The following is a 15,690-nucleotide window of genomic DNA, read 5'->3' on the forward strand; positions in this document are numbered from 1 at the left end:
CAAATTGGGGCAATCTTTAATGGGTTTACCCAATCTCTACCTGAAGAGGTTATTAGAAATTAATTATGATTGATATTGCTAACCACACTTTTAAAAATAAAATGTAGTACTTTATATTTGAAAATTATGACTGTCAGTGGCAATTCGATCCTGAGCTTTTTGCAAACATGATCAGGACTAATAAGTATGAATACAGTGAGCTCCTGCAATGACTTTCATGAGTCAATAAATTGTTCAATAGATCATACAGTGAATTTTGCAATCTTGAAGAAAATAATTGTTCAGCAAAGCTCATTCTTGGGACCATATTTTATATATCGGCCATTGAACTACTAAGAGCATTCCTATAGTCTATGTCAGGCAGGGTTTTCCCTACATAGCCCTACTTAAACATGTTATGTATACTGGGGATCATCAAGTTTGAGGATTCCTAATGTGGCTTAGATTGAATCTATTACCTTCATTATTAGTTATTGGTTCTTGGGAAGAACATACCATATGACACAAGAATATGTTGATTATGTTCTGATGAGTATGAAGCAACTCACCATTAATTGACTCAATGCTCTGCACTAATATTACTGTACGAAGCTGGGGAGGGGAAATATTTGCATGATAAAACACAGCTTCTATCTGACCAGTTTAGATTATATGTGGTTTCTGGAAAATCTATAGTTTTCTCTAATGCTCTGTTTAATCTATGAATCTATGAAGTGTATCGAATCTATTCTGGCGACTACTTGGTCTGTTCAGATTTTCAAATGAAATTTTACCATAAGGAACATATTATTGCTTTTTTTCAAAATCTTGTATTTCTATATTTTAAGATTGATTAAATTGTGTTGAAATTCTGTGAAACATTATGCGTCTCATTGCGAGTTGGGTGATATTCCAGTGGTAAATCCAGCGGAATATCACCCAACTGAACTACCGTTACCGCCATTTGGTCCATAGGGCAATTTGGGACTTTTTTGGTGGAATTACTGTGGTAGTAATTACTGTGGTAGTAATTCCACCGCTGTAATTCCATTGATTTTGCCGTATTTTCAGCAGAGAGTTGGAGGATTCACTTCCAGCATAATGCTGGAGGTACATCCTCCACTCTAGGGCCATACTCTTAGTATGGCGGAGCTGGAACATTTACATTAATTCCATTAGCGGCAATTTATTCCCGCTCCGCCATACTTGTAGTAATGCCCAACTTAATGATAATAATAATAATTCAAAAAGGAACATTGGTCCACCGCTCTGTTGGGGCCTGCCAGGGCCCAATAGGTCAGTGGGGCATGTTACATTGCACTGTGAAGGATAGCAGCAGCCTGCCATAGCACACACAGCTCTCATTGATTGACCAGCGGATTAAACACAAAACTTGCAACATACACTTCTGAAAACATGCTGTTGGGACTTCTTACTTCCTTAAATTTGGTGGTTTGAGGTAATCCTGAACTAGTAAACCCAGCACAAGTGTTTAGGTTAGACTCACATAGCAAAGAAATATTTGTATTGAGTGTCTGAATAGAATTGTATTGGCCTCATTGCAAGAAAGTGATAAATGCAGAGAGGGAACAAGCTACACATGCACGTGTGTGCATATCAGTAAAACCCTACAATTTACATCATTTCCAAGTCATAGTAGAAAACAGTGTTAAGAAATAAAAAATGCCTTTAAATTGTGTAATTCTCTCCCATGAATAACAACTAGGAGCAACATTTACATTGCATTCCTATAGAATTCTCCTGCTTTTAGCGGGTGCTAAAAACAGGTACATTTATGTTGGTGTAAGTAAAACAATATTTTTTTAAAGGAGAGAGGAATACAGGTTGGAGATGTATATCACGTTATGTGCCTTCACGCCATCTGAAAACACAGTGAAAATTCCCAGAGCATTCAAAAAGGTGTTTAGACTGGTGTGACACATTTAGGCATTGTTTTAGAACCTGCTAAACTCTCCATGGGACTCGACATTTCCAACAAAAACATCTTATGTGCTATTGAGATAAATATTTTGAAAGCACAACAAAATATTTTCAATTTACAAATATTGCCTGGTTAAGCTGTATTTTTGTTTGGTGAAGATTGCAACCCCATGACCATTAGGTAAGGAAAATGCATATATTTGAGAATTTTGCAAAGCTTGAGTAATCTATTAGTGGATGAAAATCCTCTCTTTTCCTGATTGGCTGGCTGAAAATTCCATCATGATAGTTTAGGCATGACATCACCTAAAGCATGGCATTTGTCTTGATAATGCATCTTGCAGGAAGCTATGAGTGGGTAAGGCGAAGCCCATTATTTTTGCCCATAAGTCTTTTTAGCTGTGGGGATACCAGACATTTGTATATTATAGTAGCTGGCTTTATGACAACTCTCCTTTATTGAGTTATCAACCCCAGGACCATGTACTACCATAGCACACCTATATGTTCCCTGAAAATGTGCACTTACGAGTTTCTTCTGAGAAAGTTAAAAATATGTTTTATCTCCCTTAAGCAGCAACATTGCAGATTGTATTTGCATCTACACAGCGATGGATATACTAGATATAGGAATGCTAAACTGAAACAAGTGTACAGTTCTAAAACAGACATGGCACAAGCAAATTGTTTTTTATTGTAATACACTTAATTGCAATCAACAACTGTTTTAAATTGCAGGCAGGAAATGTGATAAGGGTAACTCAGAGTTAAGCTCCAAAGGCACATTCCAGATACGCACAGGCTGTGTGATAGAGAGGGGGAGATAATGTTATGAGTAACAGCAGAGTCACTCATGAGTTAGACTCAAGGGCTCATTGGCTATACTTATGGGGAAGGGGAAAGAAGGAGGGACAAAGAGGAAAAGGGGGATCGTCAGCATCATTCACAGTTAAGCTTGACAGGCGCATTTCACTTCCTGAAAGACTTTGAATAATACGGAGTACAGTGAGGAATAGAACACCAGGGCCATTCACAGCAAAGTCTAAAGGACGCATTTCAGCTCCTAATGTGGTCAGGGGATAAGGGTGTGGGTGAACTGATAAAAAAGGTTAAAATGATAGGGGACAATATCATTTCTTAATAAGTTACTTATTATGTAGTAAGTGCAGTGTGAAGATGGGTCAGTCAGTGAAAAGGAGAGGGAAGCAAGCGTGTGCCGGTAACAGATAAGAATGCCAAAAAAAGCAACTACATTGTATAGATTATGCAGTAATTTCAAGATGAGAGCTCTTTCTGAGAAGGGTGCAAAGGTGACCAGCGTAATGAGCTCAGTTATCCTTTTAATATTCTTGTATAGAGGCAGAATATGAATAGAATAAGATCACAGTGCCATCATGTCACTACTCCGTGTAGGATAAGTCCTATCTGATCATCTCTAAGTTGAACATGAGCCCATGCTAAAGGAGATAAATAAACAACAGATCTCCCTTTTGATTGAATGCCATGAAGAAAGATATTTCCGATGGGCCTGGCTGACTAATGATTTTTGGAGGTAGAGTCGAGGAGTAACTTCCAGCATGCTGGTTGTAGAAAGTAGGAATGGTGAAGAAAGTAGGATTCAATCAACCCCACTGTTACAAGTAATTGTGATTACACATTGAGCCGAGAGAGAGTTTATCTGTGTCTGGTTTCCTATGTTGGAACTTTGCCTATGTCAGGAATTATGTTAGGATGAATGTTTTTTGTTGATTTAGCTGAATTAATCAACTTTACAATAAAGAATAGTTTATCAAAAGTACACATTGTATAAAAATACATTTTGCATGAAACATTTTTAAATCATCATTAAAAAAGAGATATATTACTTACAATTATAATCAATTTAAAATCATAAATTAATTTCACAACACAGTGTACATTACAATTGCGTTATTCATGTTCCATTTGATATATATTAGCCATGAGAGGTTTTATCAGTGCATTGCGTTAGTTTCTCATATCTATTCATGATTTCATGTGGCATCTTGCTCCGTTAACTTTAGTCCATATAAAAAATTCTCATGGCCGTCAATTTCCCTGCAAAGACAATTTTCCACAATTCCGGGGTCATTATTCAATAGTCTTGCAATTCATTCTTAACGTATGAGACTCGAGTGTCTTATAACTTAATGAAGTCAATTGTTAAGTGCCGCAAGCTTTCTTTATTCTTGGAATTGTGGCAATAGCGGCAAACGGTATCTGTTTTAGAAATCTTTCCTCTTCTGCACTGGATGTCTTTCGAGGGCCAAATATTAAACCTCATACGCATAAATCAAGTCTGTGCGATAATGATGGAGATTTGAGCAAATACAGCTCTGCAAAACTGTATTTCTTATCAAGAAAGGATTGTTGCTAAAATCTTGATAGTTCTGGCACTTGTCTCTAGTTCTGGTCCAGACATTTGCTCTATTAGGATTCTAAATCAAAACTTGTAATGGGATTTCTGCTTGTGCCAAGGCTTGTATTACTGTGTCATTTCATTTTCGCATAAATTCATGTTTCATTGTGAACATATATTTGCATAATATGTTTATTAATATATTCAATTCATGTGGCATTCGGTATTTCTTAAACAGAGACATTAGCTGCCACAAATACCTATAATATAAAGCTACAAGTCCTAATTTATAACAAAACCAGATAATTGGCCCACAGTTAGGCAGATTTAGTATGCGTCGCCAATATTTACCTTCAAACTTGTGTAACATTATTTCTGTTAATAGTGTTTTGGTTTCTGCTGCGTATAACAACATCGGAGTAATTTTCTGTTGATAGTACATTAGTATGTGACTTATTGAAAATTTTGCATATTTTGCCTGTATGATTGCAGATTGTGATATGGCGGTTGTTAGCTTATTGTCTAGGCTCGACAAGTATGACTTTTCGTCTTTCTTATCACTGATTACAACACCTAAATATGTGTATTGTGGCACAACCTCTAGAGTGATATTTTGCAATGACCATGCCCTGCCTGTCTTGCCACACTTGTTATTATTTCATATCATTACTCTAGTTTTGTTCAAATTAATCGTCAGAACATTTTGTTCAACATATAATGACAAGGCATCTAAAAGACACTGTAATCCCTGTGGAGTCTTAGACATCAGAACAAGCTCATCCGCATAGAATAAAGCTGGGACCTTATATGAGTCCAGCTTTGGTGTGTTATTGTCAATGTCTTCAAAAGAGTTACTCATGTCCGAGATAACAAAATTAAAGAGGGCTGAAGCAAGGATGCATCCCTGCTTCAGCCCTCGAAATGTGTTAATGAAGGCGGTCAAATCTCCCTACAATATTAGTCTGACCTGCACCTTTGTATTTGTGTGTAGTGCTTCAAGGAGTGACAATAGATATGAGGGGCATTCTGCTTGTTGCAATTTTTCAAATAAGAGCTCATTTGGGACAGAATCGAAAGCGGCCTGGAAATCACCTGAGGCCATGTATAAGGTTTGTGTAGTGACAGAGAGGATGGCTGTCACAGACAATAGATTAATCGTTGTGCCCAATTCTGCCACAAAAGCTGTCTGAAAACAATTGTGTTGATGGTTGTTAATGGTCCAAGCGTTGAAATCTCTAAGAATGAATCTCGTGAAAATCTTCCCCGGGGCAACAAGAAGGGCGATCGGTTGGTAATTAGATATACATGACCAATCGCCCTTCTTGAATATGGGAACAATCACTGATTGCCGCCATGATTCCGGAATTGTCTGAGTAGATAAGACATTGCAGAATATATTGCAAATGATCTTCGCCCAAGCTTGAGGATGTTGCTTAAACATCCTATTGTTTAAGCCAGGTGCCTGTGAATTGCTTGACTTCAGTAGATAATATAACACATCTTCTTAACATCTTCTTCACTTCTTTAGTAGTTGCACTGTCACAGCATTTGCAGGGAAAAAGTCAGCATTTTTAGAAGATTGTGTGTATAATTGTGTAAAATAGAGTGTCTGTTCTTCCGATACACCATTTATTTGTATAGGCAATTGGGTGATAGGATTTGCCAAATTAAGCAAGGCCCATGTCTGAGCCGTAATTGTATATTTGCTGTTTTGATTGAGCACCATATAGTACATTGTATGTTGTTTTTTTATTGTGTTTAGAAATTATCAGGATGTCTATGAGTATGTAGCTACAATGATAAAGCATATAGTATGAATACAAAGAGGTTGGTTATATACTATATGAGAAGAGTTAAGTGATGAGCCTAATTGTCTAGTCGAATTGCTCTTGATCAATTGTGTCTTTGACAGTAGGAAATGGCTCCACTGGCTGAACCAAAATGCCATTCCAGGCAAAGACTAACACTTATCATGCTTGCTTTATCATAGATGCCCAGTAAAAGCTGTCTAGATTGGCTGCACCAAAAAAACAGTCTAGTCAAATAATAACATTTAATATATGTACTTGCTTTATCATAGATTCCTGATACAAAATGTCATTGGACAGTAAGACATGGATAGATTGGCTGGACCAAAGTGCCAATCTATTTATATGATAACACTAATCATGCTTGCTTTATCGTGATTCCCAGTAGAACATGTCATACCACAATAACAAATGGCTAGAGTGGCTCACTGAAATGCCAGTTTAACTACGTAATAACACATATCAAAATAGCTTTGCTCAAAATGTCAGTAAAACATGCCATGTCACATAAGGAAATATTAACAATGCTCCAGTGATATCGGTGCCCCCCTGTGCCATGCACACACAAATAATCACATTCATACCCATTCACCCACCAGTAACTCACATGCATACTTTCTCACATTTACTCAGATGCACACCCAGAACATTCACACTGCATTCTCTACATGCACACACACACACAGAAGATTCACACACAATCACATTCATGCCCATCCATCCACCAGTCCCTCACCCATACTCCTTCTCTCACATTCACCCACAGTACACACTCCACTCAGGCACCCACCTACCCAGACAATTCGCAATCACATTCATAGCCATTCTCCTACCTGTTACTCACCCAAACATCTTCTCTCACATTCCATTCACTCACACTGCATTCTCCACTTGGGCACCTACCCTACCCAGAATATTCAAACACACACAAAATCACATTCGTACCAATTCACCCACCAGTTACACACCCATACACCTCCCAAATTCAATCCCACTACATTCTTCACACAGGCACCCACACATCGAGAACATTCACACACACACGTACACACATAATCACATTGACCCAGCTATTACATTCAACCAGGAATCACACACCCATTCACCATATTCATACATCTGACATATCACACATGCAAAATACACACATTACATTTTACACATACAAAAAAAAGCTTTCTTACCTGTTTCCCACTGACGTTTTTGTCCTCCGCATCACTCCAGGCCTCGGCTCCCCAACTCTGCACTAAGGCAGGAACCAGTAAGCAGAGAGAGCTTCCTGTTTCTTGTGTGATGCTGCACAGGGCAGCCAGAGGTGGAGCACTTGATCCCCCCTACAATGATCCGCATTCATTCACCTAATAGGTGAGGGCTGGACTATGGCCCACCCTGGACTTGGGGTGGTGGAGCCCTCACACCACATGGCCCCATGCTATGCCAGTGGAGTTAGCCAATGACTGGCTTCCCAACAGACCACTGTATGGATGGACCAAAATGCACATTTTAGACTAGCCTATTTCAGTTTCAGATATCAGCCAACAGACCATAGACTTTCCTTCTTTTGAATATATTTGTAGAGGAACTAATTTAACATTGTCATAACCTTTCCATGAACCTTCCCAAAGTATGCCTTTTACCTCCTGTTTCTCACACACGGAAACATTTCAGTTGAGCAGATGGAACAAGAGGGTTATTTCCCCTTAGTACATGGAGTGTGAAAACACCTGCATGTATGCGAGGTTTTCATAATTTTGTAGAACGTTATTTCATCAAAGAATAAATGAACAGCTGATTTTGTGTGGGACTGTAAAGCAAACAAAAGCAAACCTACAGTCCTCATTTTCCAAGTTCCTAGAGCGTGAATAGGGGTGTTAAAACATGGCGTATAGGTGTCACGTCAGATGTAATGCATTTAAATATGCTCCTATGACATATTCTTGTTTTTGGAGGCATAGTGTTTCACAGAATGATGTCCAGTTGCTGCATTTAGTTCCTGCTCCCCCTTTAAAATCCTATTCACACCAGCATGATGTCATCATGCTTGCATAAAACCAATGAATTCCTAAGGAGGCTGATTCCATAATAATACATTGTAAATGCTGCTTGCAAGCATAACTTGGGGACGTTGTGACCGAGCCAGTTGAGATCTGCAGAAATGTAAAATTAAAACCTATATCAGAATATTGGCAATGACTTCCTTGTATCAATGTAGCTCGTTTTTCGCGTTTGGCTTTATAGGAAAAAAACGTTGCATGCTGCTTGTGTGATGACCGATGCTGATGTCATAGTTGCCTAAAATAAAGGAGGTCAAGAAAAAATAACACAATCTGGTATGATAATATGGTTTTATTGAAAATGTTTGTTTGGAAAAGGACAACATTGAGTATTTATTTTGTGCGATGTCCAGGGTTAACCTGAAGATCAGAACAAGCAGAACAATATGATTTTGTTTTCTTCTTTATTTTTCTTTTCTTACAGTGTTTTGTTCATGTTTTGTTTAGTTTTGGCACTGCGCTATTGCAGTTTGTGGAAATGAGTGGTAATCGGATTAGATGTGAAGGGTTAGGGGCGGTTCATTCAGTGCAGCACGTAATAAGTCTATTTGTAGACACCTAATTAAACCTGTGCACTTTCTCCATGAACATTTGGTCGACCAATGATATATACATGTATGTGTATATGTAACTATGTATGTCGGGGTAGGGTAGTTGGGGTGGGGGGGTTAGGGATGTGTTGTAGAAATCGTGTCATGGGAGGGACCTCCTATTTAAAAAAAACTGGTCAAAGTCATATTGACATAAAATGGTGTTTATGAATAGACATAGAACCAATGCAATGTGTAACGAGTAGCCAGGATCACAAGCATTTAATATAACGTTGTGTATCAGGTGCAGGTGACTGGGGAACCTTTTTCTTTTATACAAACATGCTTGCTAAGGTTCAGGGCCTTAAAATCCATCTAGGAATGGTTGTCCTGCAATGCTCACACAAATTGAAATTGCACCAGTATTTTGTTTGAAAGAGTTGTGAGGAAGCCCAGCTTTATGACCTGCCTGCCTGGGGAGAAATGGCTATCACCTACCTGCAGGAGATGGCCTTCCTCTTACTGAGCTAGTTCACACATCCTAGAACAAGCCATTCACTTTCGTGGAGAGAATTATTTAATGTGGTTTTGATGTGTGTAGCAAAATGGGGCATGAGGGGATATTGTGGAATAAGTAGATTTTAAATTGACAATATGTAACCTATCCCTATCCCCGACACCTGCAACAGAGACAAAGCATAGTGTTTGGACATACAACAGGCGCTCGCCAACAAAGTAACTACCCTTAAAAAAAAAAGCCACACTCAACCAAACACCCCAATCCAATAATAACATGATCAACCTCCCCTTGAAGGATCATGACTCCATAGCCCGCTTCAAGTTCACCAAAACTTCAATTCTTGAGGTAGAGAAAGTTATCCTTTCATTCAAGCCTTGTAACTGCCCGGGCGACCTATGCCCAGCCCAGCTCATAAAAGATGCTGCTAGAGATCTCTCTCTGTTTGTCTCTAAAGTCATATAATGCTTCATTTGCATCTGGCACTGTACCCACTAACCTGAAACAATCTTGGGTGCTGCCCTTGTTAAAAAAGCAAACCCTAGATCCACTTATACCCACAAATTACTGTCCCATCACGATAGTTCCATTTTTGTTAAAAATACTGGACAAGATCGCCTATAATCAAATAAAACTCCATAAGCTTTTAGGAGCACGACAATCCGGATTCCTACCTCAACACGTATGTGAGACCACCCTCATCGATCTGAAGGCAAAAATTGATGAGCTACGAGATAAAGGGATACCAGCCCCCCTTCTACTGCTCGACCTCTCAGCTGCATTCAACCTCATAGACCATAAGGTCCTTTGCAGCCACCTAGACTCGGCCGCCCACTTCTCCAAAGAGGCTATAACATGGATCGAGTCATTCCTAAGCGACAGGACTATGAGGGTGTTCTCACCGTCAGCAGCAGCAGATCCGATCCCTATCACAGGGCTCCTGTGTCTCCCCTACCCTATACAACATATTTACTAAGCCCCCTTTTTATGATCTTGACCTTCCGAGTATCACCTACACTAACTATGTGGATAATACTCAGATTCTCCTCCCACTTTATGGGATTTACAACAAGGATTTGGCCTTGGCAAATAGGGTGTTTCGCATCATCCAGGCATGGATGGCAACCCACCGTCTATGCCTGAATTATGATAAAACCAAATTTATCATCCTAGGCACCCACCACAGCCTCAATAAATTAGGCCAAGACTACTCCTCGTTCGTAATCGATGGCAACCTCATTAAGGTAGCCAAGGAGGTTAAGATTCTTGGCTTCTACCTCGACTCCACCCGCTCCTTCTCCAAACAGGTGAAGGCCATGGCCTCAGCCACAGCCTACACGTATAAGCTCATCAGAACAGGCACACCATTTCTTTCTGATGACAATTGCATCATCCTGGCTAGAGCCCTGATTCTATCCTGGCTTGTTTATTACAATGCCCTGCACATCAGCACCAATAAATCTACCATCCATAGGATTCAAATCCTCCAGAACAATGCGCTGCATGCGACGCTCGGTCTGTCTAAAAGATCTCATATACCATTGATAAGGCATCAAAATAATTGGCTCTCTACCCAAAATAAAATGTATTTAAAAGTGGCCTCCCTTACTCACAAAGTACTAAACAATGCAGCCCTTAGCTATCTCACTAACAGACTCCAGAGGAGAATCGCCATCAGACTGTTGAGGTCCACCAATTCCAATACCCTCAACATACCGAGATATAAGCTGTCCAAGGCCGGGGGCAACAGCCTCATAGTCAGGGCAACACAACTCTGGAACTCCCTGCCAGCTCTCATTAGATAAGAACAGCCCTACCTTAAATGCAGAGCTAATTATATAAACTGGCTGACGTTTGTGGATACCTAGATCCACACAAGTGTTCATCCCGCTGCACCTGCCTGTATACACACCTGTATCTTCTTTTCCACCATGTTTGACTTTATGTATCTATTTAGTCCAAGTGTAGGGCCACAGGAATTATGTCCACAGGTATACCCGATATTTTGTACATCACGGGTGGCGGAAGGCAAGGTACTTTCCATGGGAGAGATGGATGAAAGTTGGTCAGCTAAGCAATGTCGGCTTAACACACTTCCATTAGAGGTAAATCTTGAAGGAAATTTACGGCCCACTGCTCAAGCCTTTAATCCAAGAGTTGGTTCACGGGAACATTTTTTACAGGTATATCCAATATTCCAGACCCTAGACGAGAAAAGGAAGGGAATAGAATTAGCCATGCATAAAAAGGCCCCATTGCCCATCTAAGACCCATCTGCTTACAAAGACTTCTGGTACTACTGAAAATAAGCAAAGGGAGTGGAAGGGATCAAAGGAATATCTAGGGAATTGTTGACTGTACTTAACTGTGGCTGGTCTATTTGGCCGGCCAGGTGAAAGACCACTGAGCACACAATGCATTTTGTTGCTACTTTTTGAAATCCCTAATTTGATAAACACCCAAGATAATGGACAGGTGGAATTTCTGTATGAGATTAGTGTGGTTGTTGATAATATCCATGTTCATTCCCCCATGATAAAAAGGGCCATTCTGGCTAAAAGCCAGGCCTTACTTGATTTAGGCTATGAATTATTTGAAAACATGATAGCCCCTGATGTAAGTGACTGTAACCCACACTCTAGGATAAGGTTTGATATTTACACTAGCCTTATTGCTAAGCAAATGACTGTGAGAGTGCAGAGTGAAGTTCCCTGCCCTGGTCAGCCAATCAGGATGAACACAAGGCCTATGACTAGGCAGCTACATTATTACTGGCCTGCTATTGTTGAATCCCTATGTAACAGAGTTAGGTCTGATTAGTACTGTGTATGAGAGCCTAGGTTATCTGTACGCTCCAAGAACTCAGGATGTTTTTCACATCTCCTGAAGAATAGTAGCATTTTTGATAATTATGATGTTATTTGCCTTCAAGAAACTTTTATGATTGGGGATTATTGATTGTTGTAAAGGGCACCCAGAACGTATTAGTACACAAAATAAGAAGCACCAGAGATGATGTTCTACTAGGTTCATTGCAATGGTGGGAGCCATCCTCATTGATGGTACAAAGGTGTCTTTTTTTCAATATATATTTTAATCCTGCTAATGCAGCAATGGATGGATGTTTTAATTAAATTAAATTGTTGCTTCTAGCAGAATCCCAGAAGAGGGTGGTAGTGTATTTGTTGTAGGGGATGTCAATGATGAATGACTTGAACCCTCATGGTATGGTTATACTAATAGATCCTCGACCCCGAAGAGGGCTTGTGAAAGAGGCCTAAGGATAAGGCAAGACCTTGAAGCCTGGGACCTGACACCTCTGAATGAGAACGCCCAAGGAGACACCCCTCCTCATTTTACTTTGGGAAATAATTGGGATATCTCAACATTGGACAACATTTTTATTTCTTCTGCTCTTGTATTTAGAGGGGTGACCTGACTATTGTTCATCAGATTTGAGTCACTATTGTATGCTTCAGTGCAATATCCCTCTCACCAGGATGACAATTCAATCTAAGGAAAATGTACATGTAAGTGTTAGGCCAAGCAACCATAGAGTTTTGTGGCACCCTAAAATGGCACCAGCTTTCAATGGCTTAGTAAGTGCACATTTTGATTTTAATAGGATGCATTTATGCAACCCCCTTGTATTCGAGCGAACTATCCAGCAACTTTTGGGTGGGGTAAGCATAGCTAAGGCCTTAACCAAAAGGGCAGATGATCTGCATCATAAGCATCCTTTTGATTGGGCCGTAAAAGAGCATAAGCAAGTCTTGCAGCGAGCATGCTCTGCTGATTAATTGGCAGAGATACTAAAACGGCACTGATTATTTGCTGCGGTCTCAGCCTCTATCTGAGGATACATGGCTGATGCATTTTTCCAAGCTCTATATAAAAGAATCAGTGCCGATAATGGAACTACATGGAGCAACTAGGTAGGAGGAGTCAGTCCATCTGGACCCATATCAGATTGAATCTTTATAAGGCATAGTAAGAAGACTAATGTACCAGGCCCAGCTGAACTGTCAAATCTCACTTCAAGGTCTAATGTGAATTTATGGCGAGGGTTTTGATGTGCCTGTTTCATACTATCTTATTAACTCAGGAAATCTCAGCTTCTTGGAAAGATGCAATTTTGATATTGATCGTCAGGGCGGGGTGAGCGAATGCTTCATCAAATTAGAGCCCGATTTCACTACTGGACTCTACAAATAAAATCTTTGCAAACGTTCTCCTGAGTGAATTACAATGCTTGGCAGTATAATCTGTATGTCTTGACATGTACCAATCAGGATTTAAGAAAGGTGTGGGCATGGCTTTAAATTATTTTGTGATTAGGTTATTGGATAGGCATGCATGGGCAAAGGGTAGATCAGTCTTCCTGGTCATATCCAAAGTCTTCAGTTGTGTCAACTAAGCAAAATTGTGGGAAGAAATGCTTTGTTATGGCTGCCCCCGGCTTTAGTGAGTATCTTGATATATTTGCATCAGGAAACTAGAATAAAGATACAATTAAATATCCGGGATGGATTGACGAAGTGGGTTGGAACAAATTGCGGCTTGTACCAAGGCTGTGTCCTCACACCTTGCTTATTAAAGTTTTACATTTGTGATATCAACAATTTTTGGGACAAGGTGAGGACAAATCCCCCATCGATCGGACATTTGAAGGTGAATCATTTAAACTATGTCGACAACATTACTATTTGTGATTGGACCCCAATTGGCCATCATAGGTTTCTAATCAGTCTAAACGCTTATTGGCTGAATTTGAATTTACATCTGAATATTGGCAAGTCAAAGATTTTAAAATCCTAATGTAGGGACATCAAAAAAGAAGAATTTTTATTGGAAAATTGAGGGCAAAAACATGGAATTGGTTGAGTGTTTTAAATATTAGGGAAGTCACCTTTATGCCAAAAGGGGCAAGGCAGCCCTGTTTAAGTCTTTTAGATCAGGGTTTTTGGCGGCGGCTTTGCAGATGCAACAATTTGGTTTTTAAATTTGCCCATTTTTCAGTTCTCTGGTGCTAAAACTATATAAACAGAAAATACTACCACAGTTGATTTTTGGAGCCAAAACCTGTGATGAGGCGGTAGACTGGGATAGTCTGGAAGCTCAAGTGTGAAGGAAAGTCCTTTAGTTATCTAATGCAGTCCCCATGGCAGGTATAAAACATGAGTTGGGCTTGGTTATGCTTCAGGCACTGGTTAATTGGAAGATGTTGCAGTTATATGAGCGGGTGCTCTCCCCCGCCCCGTGCGTCTCTATATATTATACTGAATTACCTTCTGATAAAGAAAACAATTACAGCTTTTGCGGCCTGGAGTGAAAAATGTCTAGACTTATTTGTGAGGATTGATTCCTCACCAGATGAATTGTTGACTAATCCATGGAAAACTAGACAAAAATTGTTTGAAAGTGAATGGATTTTATTGAGGTATAATTGAGGTATAATTGTTTTAATGACCATTTTAATTGGTTGTTTTAGCACTTTACCTTATATTAGGAATTTGGTTCTCAGATTTAAACTGAATCTTTACTCGACAAAGGAGATCCTGGGGGCCAAAGACAGAACACTCAAAGAACAAAGAACAAAGATTGTGATGCTATTGTAAAATGCATACCTGAGACCCTAAAACATGTATGTATTATATGCCCGGCTTTAACAGCAATGTGATATGAGTACTTTGAGCAGTTTGCTCACAGTGGGGATGTGGCCTTGCCCTCCTGGTTTTGTATTCACATTTTAAACACTAATGAAATATCACTAACTATTGATCTAATTAATTATCTTAACAGGATTTTAGGTTTATAATTATGTTGTTATCAATTCTCATGTATGCTTGTCACTGTCTTACTATGTGTACTGGTGTGTTGTATTTTTATTATTGTACATATTATGAAATGTGCTCTTGTTTTTCCATGTGTGAAAAGTGTTAAAGTAAACTAAATCGCACAATAAATAAATAAAAAAATAAAACATATAAGGTGTTGGTTTGCCTTCTGCAGATTAGCACACTCTGCTTTTTTATCCATGATCTCGCTGTTGCAAAGTACTTTTCTCTCAAACAGCCATTTACAATGTTTGCAATTTTTGCCCAAATAGGAGTAAATGGGATTTTGCTGTTTTTACACTTTGTTGCAGTCCAAATTGTGTTGGAAATGGCATGGAGGGAATCTGTTTGCATGAAAGTTCAAATGTAGTGTGGCCCCTCTATTCAATTTACTATTTTATTTAAAATGATGCTCCATATTTTTCTCCTTCAACTGACCTTTCTCTCTACAGCCTCATAGGTGTCACACTTCCTGATCCTACCTTTTCTCCTGCTAGAGGGCTAGAAAGCCATTTTGAATCCTTGTCAGACACAGCAGAGAGGTTCGTTGCACTGGTGAAACAGCGAAACAGCACATTTCTCCTAGACACCTGCAGCAATGAAGGGATGTTTCTGCACAGTAAACTCATTCCTAAATATTCTGTTTA

The 15,690-nt window shown here is 39.4% G+C and overlaps 1 protein-coding gene across 1 annotated transcript in view; it reads left to right on the forward strand.

Moving 5' to 3' along the window:
- The window catches only part of KCNT2 (potassium sodium-activated channel subfamily T member 2), a 2,640,974-nt gene that overhangs the window by 733,928 nt on the left and 1,891,356 nt on the right, over positions 1 to 15,690 (forward strand). The window lies entirely within an intron of this gene.

The sequence above is a fragment of the Ambystoma mexicanum genome, chromosome 1q, assembly GCF_040938575.1.
Source record: "Ambystoma mexicanum isolate Mex_15411 chromosome 1q, UKY_AmexF1_1, whole genome shotgun sequence".
Lineage (NCBI taxonomy): Eukaryota > Metazoa > Chordata > Amphibia > Caudata > Ambystomatidae > Ambystoma > Ambystoma mexicanum.